Source organism: Camelus bactrianus, chromosome 1 (genome assembly GCF_048773025.1).
Source record: "Camelus bactrianus isolate YW-2024 breed Bactrian camel chromosome 1, ASM4877302v1, whole genome shotgun sequence".
Taxonomy (NCBI): Eukaryota; Metazoa; Chordata; class Mammalia; order Artiodactyla; family Camelidae; genus Camelus; species Camelus bactrianus.
The window spans coordinates 69,018,204-69,035,890 of NC_133539.1; the positions used below are offsets into that span (position 1 = coordinate 69,018,204).

General features: G+C 41.1%; 1 long non-coding RNA gene across 1 annotated transcript in view; it reads left to right on the forward strand.

Annotated features, from left to right (window-relative positions):
- The first annotated feature begins 751 nt into the window (after positions 1–751).
- The window catches only part of LOC105072339 (uncharacterized), a 37,236-nt gene continuing 20,300 nt past the window's right edge, over positions 752–17,687 (forward strand). The window contains exons 1-2 of the long non-coding RNA XR_835619.3: positions 752–1,377; positions 2,245–2,328. This is a non-coding gene — a long non-coding RNA (uncharacterized LOC105072339). The remainder of the gene's footprint in view (positions 1,378–2,244; positions 2,329–17,687) is intronic.

Consider the following 17,687-nt stretch of genomic DNA (forward strand, 5'->3'; position numbering starts at 1 on the left):
CTTTTAAAATATTTTGTTCACTATTTGAGATGACTGGAATGCTTTGCTTCAATCAAAAAAGTAAAAAGTAGAAGACTAACATATCTTTCAAAGGCATTTGAAAGTTAAAGTCCTTCCACTGCAAGAAAATAAGATCAATCTCATTAAATGAAGGAAATTATGGTGAGATTTAATCAACAAATGTATGTCATGTTAAACTCACTTACCAATACCTTTCAAAATTTCCATCTTTGTATGGGTTAAATAAGGATAGGCTTAAAGACAGATTTGCAAATATACCGACTTTGAGTATGATGATTAGATTTAAAGATCTGTGTGATTAATCCTTTTGTGATTATGAAAAAATGCTAGTCAATATTTGCAGGATAACATAGGTAGATAAGATACCTGGTCTACCCTTGGATGATTTAATCGGTGTAAGGAGGAAGGGTTTTGTGTATACAATTCGAACTTTCATATCCACTTGTTTGCAAAGAAGGGTCTTATAATATAGCATCTCCAACTACAAATCTGAAAAAGATTTCAGCGTACCACTGCAGTTACTGCAAAGATGAACGAGGTAAACTGTTAACATTTAACAGCTTTGATATTCCTTTAAAGTTAGAACTAAATTAGCATAGATACTGTATTAGCAGCAATCTTACTAACTTTTGTGAATATTATTTTAAAATAAAAGTACCATTTAAAATTTAGTTGCCTAAGAAATCTGTGATATGGACATATCATCTTGACTCGTGGCAGGGAGATAAGGCATTTGTGATCGAGGAAGAAACAGCTCAGAATGGTGGTCCTGGTCTCTGAAAGCCTGAGGTTGCTCACGGACAAGAGGGCGCCTCCTCGAGGCCTTGGCGGTTCCTCGCTTGTTGACCCACTCGAGGCCAGGCTGTTTGTCTCTGGCTCTCACCTCCCAAGGTATGAGAATCTTTTACTAGTTTACCTAACACTAGTCTGCGCTGTGCGCTAAGCCCTTTGCGGGGCGGCAGATGAGGCACTGAGGCCAGACCAAGGACAGCTGAGTAACTGGAACTCCACAGCGGCTCAGAGCGCATCATACTCAGCAATCACCCCGCCCCCGGCCGCTCCTCAGAGGGGCGTGGCCGGAGGCGGGGGCGGGGCCTGTCGCCTGGGAAACCACGTGCTGTGCAGCCGTGCACTTCCGGCCTCAGTTTCCGTTGAACGGCGGCAGGTAGTCGGCGTGGACCGTTGCTGCCCGCAGACGCCAGCGAAGGAAGAAGGGTCTTTGAGGCTCAGAGCCACCGAGACCCCAGCTCCTCTTAGCCGACTGGCCCCCCACTAATCTATGCGTCGAGGTCCGCGTGCCCCTCCCCTGGGAAAAGCTGAAGTGCGGACGCCTGAAAGAACCGCTGCTGGGCATGGGTAAGAAAGTTCCCTCCTCAACCTCACCCTCAGCCTGGTCCACCCAGCAGGGTTGAAGGCAGCAAACCATGCCACAGCAGTAGCTTCTGGAGGTCACTCATCGTCGCCACCTGTTCCTGGCTTGGAGAGGCGGAAATCTGACTTTGAAGTAGCTTTGAAGGGATTCTTGCTCAGGCCTTTTTTAGTGGTCAGTCTGTTGTTGCCCAATTAGGGTCCACAGAAGCTGACCTTATGAACACCCAGGATGTGAGAGATACTAATTAGTGGTTGAATCAACAAAGAATGTGTCTCACCTACCTACTTCATCCCCTCGCTACCTCTTTCCTAAGGGTTCTCACTGGCTCAAAAAAGTTTCTTCCTCAGTGAATTCCAGTAGATTAAGATTTTGGAGTCTCCTTTAAGGTTCAGGTCCTCAAGGATAGTCCAGGGAATCTCCCCACTTCCTTTCTTCCTCCAGAGACATAAGCCCCAACTAGGACCGGCTTCATAGAGGTACAGCCTGTGCAGTCACAAGGCTCCCTGCTCAGAAGGACGCTGTCCTCAGAGGGCCCTGTGCTTGTTTTAACGCTCTGTGGTGGAAATCTTAAAAGTTCTTAATTTTTGAATAAAGGGCCCCAATTTGCACTTTTCACTGGGCCCAGCAGATTATGCACCAACTCTCATGTTTTCCCAAAGGTTTTCTTTGATGACATTCAATTATATATAAAAAATATATTTACAAGTTTCCCTAGATAGACCTCTCAGTAGCTATTAAGACATCAAGAGACAGAGGAGAGATGATTCTGTTGACTAAACTGAGAGTTCCTGGAATCATGAGATCTTTGTGATCCAATGGCTCACCCTCCACATCTCCTCATTGTATTTTAGGACCTTTGAAGAATATGCAGAATGTGGAAATACCACACCTCTGAGCACAGCAATGCTTGGCTCCTTGCCTAAGGAGAGAAGCAGGTGAGGAATCAGCTAATTATATATTAATGGGTGCTCTGGGACTGCTTTTACAGGTGCCCTGGAAGGGCTGGAGCAGGTGGATGTGGGGATGCAGAGAACAGAGGCTGTGTTAATTTGACAAGAGTAGGAGACTTAGAGAAGGAGGTTCTAAATCTGTGTTGTCTAGTTCCTTGCCACAAACTACAGGTGGCTATTGAGCACTCGAAATGTGGCTGTCTGAAATATGATGTGCTCTAAATGTACAAAGCAACCAGATTCCAAATTCTTTCTTTTTAGAGTAAGTCTATTTTTATAAGTTAATTGCATGTTGAAATGGTATTTTGGATATATTGAACATATTAAAATTTCACTTGTTCATTTCTACTTTTTGACATGACTACTAGAAAATTTGAATTATACTTGTGCTCACATTACGTTTCTTTTGGAGAGCTCTGTTCTAAAGTTTTTGGAATATTGGAAGCTACTTGCTTTAAAAGTTCAGAAAATGTTTCATCTCCCTCAAAAAACTCACACTGCCTTTCATCTCCCAGAAAGCACCCCTACCTGCTGTTAAAATATCACCCACATAACCCAGCTAACCCCCAGCTAAAGGCCTTAGCATTTAAAGAAGTGCCACCTAACCGGAAGTAGTCTAGGATAGACTTACAATCACTTTTACAGGAAAGGAATGCTCAAACTTCTGTCAGCTGTTGCCACTAGAATCAGTTCAGTTGCTGGTAGAGGTATTTCTGCTACTTTGGCTCTTTATTTGGTCAGATTAGCAGAAGCGAACTATTGAGAAACTATAGGAAAAGGAAGGAAGAAGTAAGTGAGGGTGGGTGGTCACCTCACCAGCCTTCACTCCAAATCGTTACATTGTTCCAAACGATGGGATTACAGCAGCCTTGGCCTGGCTGCTTTTTGTCAATCCCATCACCTTGAAAAGTAACTAGCTTTAGTGAAGAAACTGCCTGGTCCTCCAGTCTGAAGGAGAGCCAAGAACAGAATTAAAGCTCTTACTTAAGCAGCTTCCCTTAGTTGTGAAATGCACACCTGTGGACTCCAGTATCTTCATCTTAAGTTTCAAATGGCCCTTAAAAGCAGTGTGGTGAGTGAAGATGTGAGCTCTAAACCAATGTGAATTAGATGCTCATCTTAACCCAAACCTCCTAGAGCCTCTCGTTCCCTGGAAAGTAGCTCTAAATGTGTATGTAAGGCCCTGAGGCCCAGGCCTGTTCTGGTGTGCGAGTCTCAGTATCAGTGGATTGCCTCAAAGAGCTGTCTTGAAAGGGATCTGCCCAGCCGCTGGGGTTGCAGCCAGAGCATTGGCTGCCGTTCTCCCATCCTTTGGGGAGGTGCCGTCACCGGCATGGTTCTGTTTGTTTTCATATTGCCTACATTTTCTGAAGTGATTCAGTTTTAGGTTTGTGTCTTCCCCTGGAAAGATTTGGCTTTGTGAGCTATTTCACCCAAGTTTGCTCCCTGCTGCTTACCCCTTCACCCGTGAGGCTCACTCTCAGCTGTGCCCTTGAACCGCATTGCCTCATGAGCTACACTGATTGACCAAAGCCCAGAACCTGGATCTCCAGCCCCTCAGAAACTTGCGGATGACCAAGATGAGACTCTGTCCCATCAGTGTGGGAGGACCTACCATCACGTGGACATGTCTAGACAAGAGATAAAGAAAGTTTTAAGCAGAAAAGCCTTGGCAAGTTGAGTTGGAGAGAATCTCAGCTCAAAATGCTGTCTGAACTTCCGTGATTTCACCCAGCTTGCAAAGGCCAGGCTTCTGTTTATCTCTCAACCACGATCAAGTCAGCACTCCAAGATAGGATTCAGGTGTCCCCAGCAAAGAATGTGAACTATTTGGGAATCCACGGAAGTGATGCTTTGGGGAGAATAACTTGGAATTCTGGACTTTTTGCAATTTCCAGGAGGCTGAAGCTCAGGCATTGCCCCCAGCACCAAGTAAGATATCTATCAAATAGATGTGTCCTAAGAAGAGCTGGCTTGGTCTTGTCCTGATCTTTGACTTTTGCCAGTGACAGTATCTTGGCCTATAGTTTTCTTTGTTAGAAATTTTCAACTACAAAGTCAGTATCTTTACTAGATATAAATTTGTCCAATAATTTGCTCCTCTGTAATGTATTTTTTTCTTGTGGCCATTGGCAATATTTTCTTTTTAACTTTGATTTTTTTCAGCAATTTGGATATGATGTGTCAGGGTGTGTATTTTTTGGTTTATCCTGCTTGAAAATCTTTTCCTTCAATCTATAGTTTGGTATATTTCATTATTTGGGAGGAAGATTCAGCAATTCTTTCTTCAAATATTTCTTCTGCTGTTCTCCTTCTGGGATTCTAAATCCCTGCTGGAATTTCCTATCTGTCCAGTCATGTTTTCCACTAGAACCTTTAACATATATGATTAATGATAATTATTAATCAAAGTTATTTTAAATTTCCCCTCTCATGGTTTCAGTACTTCAGTTCTCTGAGTCTTGATTCTGCTGAAAGCTTTCTCTGTTGACACTGGGTTGGGTTTTTTTTTTTTCTTCCTTTTTGTATGTCTCATATGCCTGGCATCTTGTGTAAGAGAGTAGAGATTACAGGAAAGAAAATGTAGGGCTCAAAATAGGCACGTTTCTTCTGCTAAGTCAGTAATGCGGTGTGCCGAATCAGTCTAACCAGTAGGTAAGGTGGGTTTGGGCTTTATTGTCTCACCCTCAGAACACAACAAGTTTTGATTCCTCTAGTATTAATGTATGCTTAGGATGTGGGCTGGAGAGTTAGAGGGATTTCCTCAATGTTCCTTTTTCACTCAGCTTCTAGCCTTCCCTGCAAACCTGCGTCACAGGGGGATCTCTCTCCGTGCTTTTGCCTTCCCCCCTGCTTGTTACCTGGTGCTTGCTAGCTTGGGAGCGGGGGCCAGGGAACTCTTAGTCATTCTGGTCCAGCCTCTTTTAGGGAAAGCCTTGTATTCTTAAGCCTTGAGAGGGGGCCTTCTCAGACCTTCAGTCTCCCTGTGGCAGACAGGATTTCTGCCTTGAATCTTTGATGGGTCTTGAGGAGATGAGAGTCTCCTAACCCTCTTCCGGTGCAGGAGCACGCTGAGTGTATTGGCAAGGGAACCTGCCCCTCCTTACCAAGAGGTAGGGGTTGTTTGTCCTCCCCTACTCCTACCTACCCTTACTCAGTATCACCGGACCTTTGCATGTATGCTGGAGGCAACAGAATTTGCTGTCCCTTCCCTGGTGGCTTGAAGCTATTATTTATAGGTAAGGAAGGGTCTGCACAGGACTTTTGCCTTCCCCACGATGGGAGCTTACTCCCCTCCAACAGGCTTTCACCACCAACACTCTCTGGTCTCTTGCTTTGTCCGAGATCTTTCTCATTGGGATCCAGTGGAGAACATGGAGAAGAGACTGAAAATGAGAGCAAACTCGTTGTCTGAGGCGCCCAGGGCTTCTGCACTCTCATGCTAGTCCACACTTGGCCTTTAACAACTTAATGATTTTAGCTGAACTCACCTTGTGTTGTACTTGATGTCTCCTCTTCTGTGCTCGCATCTTATCTCTCCTTCGTGGGGCCAGTCTCTCCTCGAATTTCAGGCTGCTTGATTAGTCTGCAACCCTAGCTGCGGTGACCCACCATCCCAGCTTGCCTGGGACTGAGGAGTTTCCCAGGACATGACACATTCAGTGCTAAACACAGGAATGTCCACTTGGCCACCCTAATGTCTGCCCTCTGGTAGGTTCAAGAAAAGGTATTTTGTAGTTTTTCTGGTTGTTAAGGTAAGAGGGATGCTTTTTCTAGGTGTTTACGTCTTTGGCAGAAGCCAAATTACTGAAGTATTTATGTATATTGAATCTGAACAAAAGCGGTTCTTGAGACAGTAGGAAGCCATATGGGGAAGCATCTGTTCTTACTAAGGCAGAGGGGTTCTCGGGAAGTCTTTCCTAGAATAGAGAGGAGGAAAAATAAGTTTAGTTTCTGCCATTCCTTTGTTTGTCAGGAGCAGATTTATCTGATTACTTAAATGAACTCTAGTTGAAGAGGTGGATTCACACCTGCTTTTTCCACAGCTCTATCCGCCATTCAGCTAGCACCCGATTTGGGCTTTACTCCCCTGCAGGCAAGTCTCTCCTATAGATTTTTGAGTGAAATTTAAAAACTTAAAAACTTAAGGTCTTTTGTGGATAAGAAAGAAGGCCGAGTGCAGCAATAAGCTTTCTACAGCAAGAATACTGACCACCTCTGGGTAGATGTGTGTGTGTGCACATGCACGTGTGACTTTGCTATTAAATGTCTGGGGACGTATTTACTTACATTGCTATGGCTAGTATATCTGCTCTTGTGTTTTTCGTTTCAGATATTGTGGGAGCCAGGAGTGTTTATGACCCCTGTAGCCAGCATTAATGGTTATGAGGTACACAGCCTCCAGGCAATGCTCCGTATTTTGTGTGATAAGGAAGGCTCTATCATTTTCTTGGTTACTGTTTTGAGTATCCTTGAGTATCCAGGAGAAATACTTATGGCCTCTGATGAGCTTGTAAGCTGTGTATGTGATCTCTTCCTATTAAATGGTCAAGATAGTTTGATTACTGCAGTAAAAACAGCACAGAACCATAAGACCAGAAGGATGTATAATCTAAATAGCTATGAGGTATATATGGTTGTAGATATAGTTATGATAATAACTAAGACTTGTATAATGTTTATTGTGTGTCAGGCATTATTCTAAGAGTTTTATATTCATTAACTCATTGATAAACTTACATAGATAAACTTCATAATGATGACTTCATAATTATGATGCTAGCTGTTACTATCCACATATTACAGATTAGTAAAATGAGGAACAAGGGGGTTTACTGGTATGTTCAAGGCCACACTGATAGCAAGTGGCGGCACTGGGACTTGAGCCCATGCAGTCTGTTTCCAGAGTTAGTCACTATGACAGTGGCCAAAGACACATAAAAACAAACAAGAAAACAAACAAAAAGGCATAAAATAAACAAACCAAATTGAAGAAAAACAAACACTAGATAGAGAGATCAAGGTAATGGTTACAAGAGACGAAGGGGAAGGTGGGAGAAGGGTGAAATGGGTAAAAGGGGTCAACTCAATCGTGACAAAAGGAAACTAAACTTTTGATGGTGACCAAGCTGTAGTGTACACAGAAGTTGAAATATAATTGTGTACACATGAAACCTACATTATATTATAAAGTAACATTACCTCCATAATTTTTTAAATTTTTTAAAAAGACACAGAAGAGTTGGGGAGGGTATAGCTCAGGTGGTAGAGCACATGCATGAGGTTCAATCCCCAGCACCTCCTCTAAAAAATAAATAAACCTAATTACCTCCCCTCAACAAAAGAAATCTATTAAAAAAAGACGCAGAAGAGGGAAATGTTTCAACCTGCAGGAGGGTGTATAGGCATAGGAGTTTTATATATGCGATAAAAGGCTTTTAAATAACATTTTGATTTTAGGTTGTGTACCGAACAAAGAAGTGCAGAAAACTAAAAGAGGACATGCTAAGGAAAAGGATTCAGAAAGTTGTACAGTGATGCCTTGAATTCACTACAAGTCAGTGGAGTATGAATTACACAGACAAGCATGATCACATATTTGATGGAAACTTCATGTGATGCAGATAACTTGGTAATGGTGGAAATGTGGAAAAAAACAGCTTGCAGGAAGATTGCTATTTCTGTGTCAAGTATTTTCTGTATAAAGTATTTTCAGTTTCAAAACTGAAGCCATTTGCCATACAGAAAAAAAAAGTGGAAAAATTTTATCAATTCCATTTATGATAAGTAAGAATAAAACCGATGAATGGTATGTATAAAGAACTTTGGTTTAAAGGTGACAAGGACATTACCAACGCACGTGAAGCACAGCAAGATTCACAAATGACTAGAAAATCTCACAACTTTACAAACTAGTTCTTATAACCCAGAGGCCGCTTAGGGCAGTCAGGAGGTATGCCCGCAGCTTTCGACGAGTCTGTAGCAGGGACTCTTGACTTTCTCAAGAGTGGGATGCTTTGCGGACTTGTGATTGGTTTTCAAGCCAAGTGATTATTATAACAAATATAGCTTGTAGCTGTGAGTGGGGTGAAGTCTTTTAACCTAGCCTGAGAGTAATCACCGATATCCTCCTTATAGACCTATTGGGTGACCGAGATGACTTTGTAGAGCTGTTAAGTGGTACTCATTTGTATAAGAACCTGATATTCTCACAAAAGCGAAAAGTGATTGTATTTGCATCTTGGCCTCTTTGGGGTAGGAAGTTCCCTGTTTCTCTTAAGGGGAAAAAAAGGAACTTTTTACATTGTGTGCTTTTTTCTTGTTTAAAGTTTCAGATAGTTTTTTAGTTTTGCATGTATTTTTACATTGGGAGTGAAGAACTAAGGCTGTAGATAGCATCGATCTCTGAGTTTTAAACAACTTTTTAAGTAAGGTTTTCAGAAACTTAGACAATTTTTCTTAATTTTGAAAGCTATTTAATTTTGTGAGCTAATTACATTAGCAACTAAAGTTTAGGAAGTTACGTCTTAGAACTTTATGACTTTTTACGCTTTCTACTTTGGGAATTGACTTTAAATGAGGGCAGCAGGGTGATGGTGGGTAGGATTAGTGCAGTGACACGTGACATACGACTGAATGGAAAAAAGGAGAGCCAGTGACCTCACTGTGCAATCAAATATAAACATATAATTTAATGATTATGCCTGTGTCATCACCACTGAGATGAGAAATAGAAAATTGCCAGCATTCCAGGAAATTACTGCATGTTGCTTCCAAATTACAGCCCTTCTCCTCGCCACAGGTGACTACTATCCTGACCCGTGTAATAATTCCTTTTTTATACCAGTGGTTCTCAAAGGATTGTCTAACATCAGCATCATCTGGGAATTTGTTAGAAATGCAAATTCTTGGGCTGCCTTCAGGCCTAATACACTTAAACATTTTTGTTGGATGCATAGTTATGTGATTAAAGTGTAAAACAGTGATTCTCCAACGTTAGCATATATCAGAATCACCTGGGTGGCCTATTAAGCTATAGATCCTAAACCCTACATCTAGGTTTCTGATAATCTCTGTTGTCTGTTTCGTTCACTAATTCTAATTTTCCTATATACTGGGTATTATTTGACTCTGTGCTAGTCATTACACATGAAAGGTTATTTTTGTAGGAGTAATCAGGCCTATAATGAAAATACTTCGCCCCGAAGAGTATTTGCATTTACTTCTGCCAGGCACCTGGGGGCACTACCAGTCTGGGACCACCTGTTCAAAGTTTGCTGTTTCCTGGACAACTCAAGGGATTGTTAATTATGTTTTAATTCTCTTCAGATTATTCCAATTCTTGTTCACCTTCACTCTGAGATCCTGGAACCCTGGCTGGTGTGGGGGAAGGTCTCCCATCGGACTCCCCAACTTGTGTGGACCCAGAGTTTTGTTTTCTGTTCCCTTCTGCATCCTGAAAGGCCATCAGAATGGAGGTTCTAATTTTCTGAGATTCCCTCCAGGCGTGTTTACTTCTCTGGATTCTTGACTTCTCTTTACTTTTGGCTGATAATTCCTTACTATTTTTTAATCTCTTTGACGTTTTTAAAAAGATTATTCTAAATATATTTTATCCAGTGTTTTAGTTGTTTTCTGCTGTAGGACTGATGCAAACAACGTGAACGACCATTAGCAGAAACAGGAAATCTGAAAAATATGCATTATTAAGGCACAGCAGTTTTTCAAAATACTGTGGTTTTTCAAAACATTAAACTATATGGATTTTTATATCCTTTAAAAAAAAAAAAACTTCTGTTTTTAGCTTACAACTTTCCCCAGACATGGGCCACACAAGGCGGTTTTGGCACAACAAACTCTCCTTGTGAAAAGATTGCCAGGATTGTGTATTTATGACCTTTCACCACTCCAAAATGCTCCGGTACTTCCTAGTAGGCTCCAAGGAATGCTCCACAATTTCAGGAAGCCTCACAAAATGCAGAGATGTGCCTAGTACAGGATCCATTTCACAGTTTGTGGTACTTTTTGTGAGGTTTAACTTTTCCATAGCTTTGACCAGTCTGGAGACATGAAATTTAGGAAGCATCAATGGTTTACACTCTTACCCCTAGGAAGCTTTCTGTCTGGGATAGCACATGGAATGCCCCGAACTTTACTTAGTGTCAGGTTCTAAACATTTGGTGGATGATATTTTAACCACCTCCATCTCCCCCCAAAAGTGTATCACATCATCTCTTTTTCCTGATAGGTTGATCCCTTGAGGTAGGCAAGATTCTCAAGGAGAAAATACCCCTTCCCAGCCTGTTCCTGATGAGTCAGAACACATTCTTTGTGGGCCAGAATAAAGCTGTTGTATTTATATTTAGAAATCTTTTGAAGGGGATTGGACATGGAAATACGTGAATCACACACTTGTTCATTTAGAAGGTAAACTGGCAGACTTTTCAGAGATCAGAGGTGGTTAGGATTTGGTGAGATACTTCATCGTGAGTACTCTAATTAGTGCTTAACAATTAGGATTTATAACAATCCCTGTAGGCTAGGCTTGGAGTAGGAATAAACAAACTCTCATAGCTATTCCTAGAGTCTTTAAGGATGCTTGACAGTCACTTGATGGATGCCAGGATTCCTTGAAAGTGGTAAGGGTTGGTTGTGGTGGAGCCCACAACCCCTGTAAGCTTGTAGGTCAGGATAAAAGTCAGAATTTAACCCTGATGGCAGCAAGAATTAGCTTATCTCAGATGAAGGCTGTAACTCAACTAGTTAGAGCAGAAAATGTCTTGAGATAGTAGAGCGGGTGCTGTTCCCCCAGTGCCTTTCTTTTCTCTCCCCAAGATGAGCCTTGAATCTGTGGGAGTATGGGGCTGGTGCAGGTTGGGAGTCCCACCAGCTTAGAGGGGCACAAGTCTCCTCAGTCTGTTTTTTCTTTATCAGTTTAGAGGGTGATGTCATTGATAGGTAAACCAGTAAACCTATACTCTAGCCAACTTGTTACTAGACCTAAAGTTCATGTTTTGAATACAGACTTTCAAATTGAACCACAGAATGGAGGAACTCTCCAGTTCAGTTACAAATAACAGGGGGCCTCTCCATAGGGGCTTTTCAGCCACAAGACCTTTTAAATGACAAGTTAGGAGCCACCACAATCCACCCCTTAGTTGATAACTTTTTGTCTAGACCAACATGTTGACTCTAAAGCAACGTGATGCTGTCATTTTCGTATAACTCATCACTTAGAAATATTGATTTAATAAATAAACTTCCTTAATATAAATGCCTACTTTACTATGAGGTATGGAGAACCAGGACCACATGAAATTCACTCAGTTTAGCCACTTCCTTATTGATATATCTTATTGAATCCCATGTGTTTTGGGAATTGTCTGGGATGTAGGTATTTTCCCTGTTCAATAGCACATGGTCCATCCTTCCTTCCCCACTAGAATATAGTATTAAGGACATGTGGTTTTGGACCGCCGTGTATCTTATAACTACCATTTCTTCAGAACTACCGTTGCATATACAGTAGCTGTATCACAGATCTCTGAGGTTGCCTTGTCAACCTGAACTTTGGAAATTATATAGTAAATTCTCTTCCTGAGCCTAATAAGGATTTTAGGGAGCCATTTAGTGGCTCCCAGTGCTGGTCTAGTTAGTCTCCAATAGCAGCTCCCACTGTATTTCTGAGGCAGCCACTCCCTCCCCACAGGACCAGTCCTGCACCGAGTTTTCCTTCTCTTTTTCCCTCTTACCGGATTTTGTGAAAATCTTCCTGTATTTCGAAGTGAGAGACTCTACCAGAGTTCAGTAGGTGTTCTGTGTGATTCAGTGGGTTTGTAGATGTAATTCTTGGTGGATTTGTGGGAGAGGGTGAGCTGTGAGTCTCTCTACTCCGCCATCTTGGCACCTCTGTATTTTCTCTTATAACTGCAGTAGAGCCTCCATGTATTACTACTTTTTTTTTTAGGATATTACTTTTAAATTTAGCCTTTGCATAGGCTGTCCAGTTTCTGAAATTTGCCTGATTTTTTACTTAGTAATATGATTTCCCATCCTTCAATTTTTCTGGAATAAAGTATGTATCTTCACAATTGGAATCTGTATTATTCTATATATACAGCCTCTAGACCAATTAGATAACTTGGCATATAACCAAATTTGTGCAATTTAGTCTTTTCTTGAGAAAAGTCAGTTATTACAGGTGTTCTGAATCACCTGAGCTATCTCGTGCGATCATTTCTTCAGGGTGGAGCTGCTGTCATAACCAGTGCTGTTGTACTGGAATGAGGACCTCCGGCTTATTGGCTATAACCTTATTTAAACTGGTATTATAGCCAGACTTTCTAGAATTTATCTTCACTCTCTTTAATGAGGGTAATAAATACCTGTTTGAATTTCTTTCTAAGTTTCCATGCAAGTTAGTGTCGGCTAACAGCTGTATGTCATTGGCATTGAACTTCTGGGCAATGCTGGGTAAGCGCTCCTAGTCCAGGAGTCTCCAGGGGATAGCAGTCTACTAGCCCACTTTACTGGGAGCTAATACCTGGACTGGTTCAAAAATATCTTTGTCCTACTGCACATCTCTGTCTTACTCCAAAAGGTTTTCATTGAGAAGACTTTTAAATGAGAATGATTTCAAGAACCCTAGCTAGTACAACTGGTACTCTCATTGGGTTTGGAAGCAGCCCAGTTGATTTCTTCCCCTATATCCTTCCAAGCTTTTTCTGAGTGGTTGGAGCCAATTAGCCAACAGTAGAATTTGTTACAGAAGGAATGGTGAAATCATATCCAAAGAGTAGATCAAAGTCAGCTAAAGGTTCTTTTTTCTGTGGGGAAAAGAGGAGAGGATGGGGCGGAGACAGTAGTGTGTCTTCCCTGTCTTTATTACCTATTTGGTGTTTCCAGGCCTGTCTTTTATCTCTGTGAGCCCATAAACTCCTGCAGGGGTACTTGTGGCTTGGTTTCCATGAAACATTTGTGTCTCAACCACACCCCACTCTGTACCCCACCCTACATACCCACTAGTCTGTTACTTGCATATGAAGCCTCCTGCTCCCCTGTGTTCCCAGTGGGGAAAGTGTCCTAATCTGAGGACACTGGCCTCCCTACTAGGGCATTTGTCTCAGAACTGTCTGAAGTTTGGAGATTAGGGTTCAAAAGCAGACAGTAAGGTTGGAAATCTCTATCAGTTTTCTTGGTATTTCCTTACCATAATATTTATGGATTGCCCATTAATTTGGGCTTTTTGCACCATATCTTTTAATGGCCAGACCAATAGGTCTTTCTACTGAGAACATCTTCTTTCTCTTTTTTATATTTCCCCTCATTTTCCTTTGGTTATTTTGGGAACTGAAATTTCCAGAAGTCTTCCTAAGCTATATTTCCCAAAACTGTGTATAGCAGGGACTTCTAGTTAACTACCCCTCTTTACTCTTTTTTTCTTTTTATTAACAGAATCCTGATTTGCATGAGATGGCAATGTGCTCAGCCAAAAAACTACATTGTCCATCCTCCACTACTGATAAGGATGACAGTGTGACACAGTCCTTGTCATTGTCTAACTAATGGTGTTAAGAGGGGTTCCTAGTAAAGCTCCTTAAAAGGGGATAGCTTCAGGGCATGTGCCCCGTGGCCCTAGTTTCTACCCCTTTTTTCTGTGTGCATCTTAGAGGAGATGCTGGACAGAATAGACATCTAGCAACAAGGTGACCATGTGAGGAAAGCCAAGAAAATAGCTTGGGTCACGTCTGAAAAGGCTGGGCTAACAGGCAGATGGGCCCTAAGTATGAACTCAGACTCCATGATTTTTGCACACTACCACCACCCCTGCCACCTTGGGGTTGGAGGGGGAAGAGTCCCTTTGTCACTACAGGTCCATACTGCTCACGTATCTGTAACATCTTTTGCAGTAGGACTGTGCTGCCATAATTTACTCTTACCATCTGAGACCTAGACTTTTTTTTGCATCTAAATCCAGTAAAAATAATTCTGTGGTCTCTTTATCCTCAGTTCAGAAGTTGACATTTCTTACTAACAGACTATCTAAAACCCTCCAGAGGAGTGGGGGAACACAATTTGAAGTCAGTTCAGTAGACAGCAAGTTTGTTGACAATTAGATTAAAAAAGATTAATATCCATAGCTACTGGCTTTTAAAATAGTAGTATGAATATACCATAAAATGGTTTTACAATATATTACCAGTTTTAAATATATATGTTTGTGTTTTAAGTTTTGTGGAGCTGAATTATTTTCTTTTTAGATTCTTGTTTATTTTCAACCAGCTATTTCTATTTTGTATTACTTGTAGTAGAATACTGGAACAGATTTAAGATCTCCAAATATGAAGGGTTATTGTGACAACTTACAAAGTTCAAAAAAAATTCATGTATTAAAAATTGTGATTATAAAATTGTATCTACAAATGTCTCAGTTTATAGAAGGTTAATATCTGTGTGTACATATATATTATCTAGAACAAGCTATTTTATTTCTAGATAAGTGGAATTATAGTTTTTAGTGTTCTTTTTAAAAAATTTTTTTCTATAGCGAATTAACTTTTTTTGTAAGAACAATTTTTTAAAGATAAAGAATTCCTCTTAATGGGTAGTTAACAAGAGAAGGAGAAGAGCATTGCTGAGAAACAAATAGCAGGAACCTCAGGAACCAAGGGGCACTTACTTTTGTTGCTGGGGCACCATCATAGCTGCCGGATGGCTCAGGTTACGGTGGACTCCAGAAATGCTCCTGAGCTGCTGTGGGATCTGAAAGGCGGTGAGCCCTGACTGTCGTTGCTGGGGATGCTCTTTCTAGTCTGCTTTTACTTCTTAACTTCCTCATGTTACCTTCCCCCATCCCATGTGAAAATATCTCTCTGATCCTTAAAAACTACTTTCATTTGTTCAGTAAACTAGGATCTGGTTTATATGCCAAACCCCTAGGTAATGCTGAGGATATGCCAGTGAGCCAAACAGACCTTCATGGAATTCCATACATGGTGTGGGAGAGAGATGCTAATCAGATCATACGATGTATAAAATGGGACACAGTGGGATAAAGACTTTGAAAGAAAAGAATAGGCTGCTAGGAGGTAGAGTTATGGGGCAAGAGGGGAGACCCACATTATATTATGCACTCCGTATGCCAATCAGAACTCATTTTAAGCTGGAACTGTAGGAGGGGCAAGAGTCAGGTAAGTGGCTATTGTTTGTGGGGGGAAGTATTTTAGTCATAAGAAACCGCACGTGTGAAAGCTCTGAGCGGCAGTGAGCCTTGTAGACCTGAGGAAGTGAATTGAATTGGCTCTTAATCTTCACTCTTCTTGATAAGGTTCCCTGTGTTTGCCAGAGATAAACTTTGGGACAGTGGTCATGTCTGAGTTATAAAGTAACCTTTTTGCTTTGCCCAAAGAATTGAAGCCACTGTTATGAAAAGGATAAAAAACATAATGAGTGTTCATTATGTACCAGGCACTATAGTAGGCACTGGCATATGGAGTGAGTAAAAACAGAGTTCCTACCCTTGTGGAACTAATTAAATAGACTGGGGCAAATAATAAATTTGCAGATATAATTACAAACTGTGAGATGACCATGTCTACTTACCTTGTCAGCCAGTAAACAAAATCATAAGGTAATATTCTTCAGGGATCCCAGACTGAGGGCTACCTGATATGAGTGTATACTTGGAGTGTTACACAAAGATGCCTGGCCAGGGACGTTAATGGGGACTAAAACACTCATCAGAATTTCCCTTACCAAGCCATGCCCTTGTGCAAGGCTACATCTTCCTAAAGGAAGGGTATGTTTTTCTTTGTACCAAGGTATCAGTAGCATGTCTTCCTCTGATATTAGAAAGGAATTCCCTATTCTCAAAATTGAGTGGGAAGCTCTATCTTGTAAATGTGTAGTTGCCTTGAACACAGAGATGTATCTGAGGTGGATGTCAAAGTCATAAGTGGGTATAATTGTAGGCTTAGAAAAAATAGAAAATGAAAAGGCCTAGGACGTTGGTATTTTTAGGACATAACTTTAAAAAAAAATGGATCCTACATCTACAGGGGTTAGAGCAATATTATAGATGTAAGAGAGAGTAGATAAAGGACAACACAGTGGTGGGATTGTGGAGGAAGGAACTGGACTGTGTGCATCATGAGGATGGTTATATTGTGTTGAATGAACTTGTGGGCATCACATTGGGAAAAGCTGTGGTGGAGGGAAAAAGGGATCCATGTATAATATGATGTATTTCTGTATCCTGAGCCTGGCTAGTTGAACAAGTGTTTATTCCCATATCTTAAAATTTCAACTCCATTTTAAAATCATGGACTTAGTTTATGGGAGTGATCCTGCTTCTGGGAAGAATCTTGCCAGAATAAGTCCAGAAACAAAAAGCAAAGAACGAGGGGCCTGGTGTCTTGAAGTTACGGCTCTTCCCAGCAGTTGTATCCTATTGGACAGCTGGAGCAGACCTCTCCGAGTCTAAGTATTTCATCTGAAAATTAGAGGCTGCTTTCCTTGGTGGGTTATGACTCTTGAAAGGTATTGAGCAAAAACTCTGTAAACCATGAGGCAATAAAGAGGATATGTTTTTCATGAAATGCTGAGTTTCAGTGGCCTTTGGGCTGGGTTTAGTTGGCTGGGTTGGCAGAATCTCTACCTTGAAATGGTCTTTCTGGGTGGAGATCTGAGCTCCTCTGTCTTCTGACTGCAACAAGGGCTTTGACTACGCTCTAGCATAGGCAATTGAAAAACTTTTAGTCATACAGACTTAACACAGTAAGTTTCCTGACTCGGTCAGTTTATGTTTTGAGCACAGGCCATGTATGTCTTCTCATGGAATCTGTGGTCAATTAGGATCTTCTCTCTTTTTGATGAGGCCCATAAAATTGAGGTAACTCTCAAGCACCAGCAGCAGTGTTAACAGATGCACTTGAGAGTTGAAGTTCAATTTGTGTGGGCATACTACAAAGGACAGCAAATTGGCAAGGTGGTCCAGGGGATAGGAAGATGTGCCATCTACATTGAACAAGTGCAGCAGGAGAAGGCCTATGACACCTCTGTCCCTGTGGTTATTCACCCCAGCAAAGTGGTTATCTCTAGGACAAAACTAGACCAAAATTGCAAAAGAGCCTTGAACATAAAGCCAAATGTCACCCAGTAAGGGAGTAAAAGGGCAACTATAAGGAAGAAATAATTAAAGTGATACAGGAATAAAATAATCTTATCTACAACTTCCATTAAAAAATGCTAAAATGAATATGTGTATGTGTCTGTATATCTATCAATAGATTAATTCAATATAATTCATTTAAATAAATGTATAAATATAAATGGATATATATTCA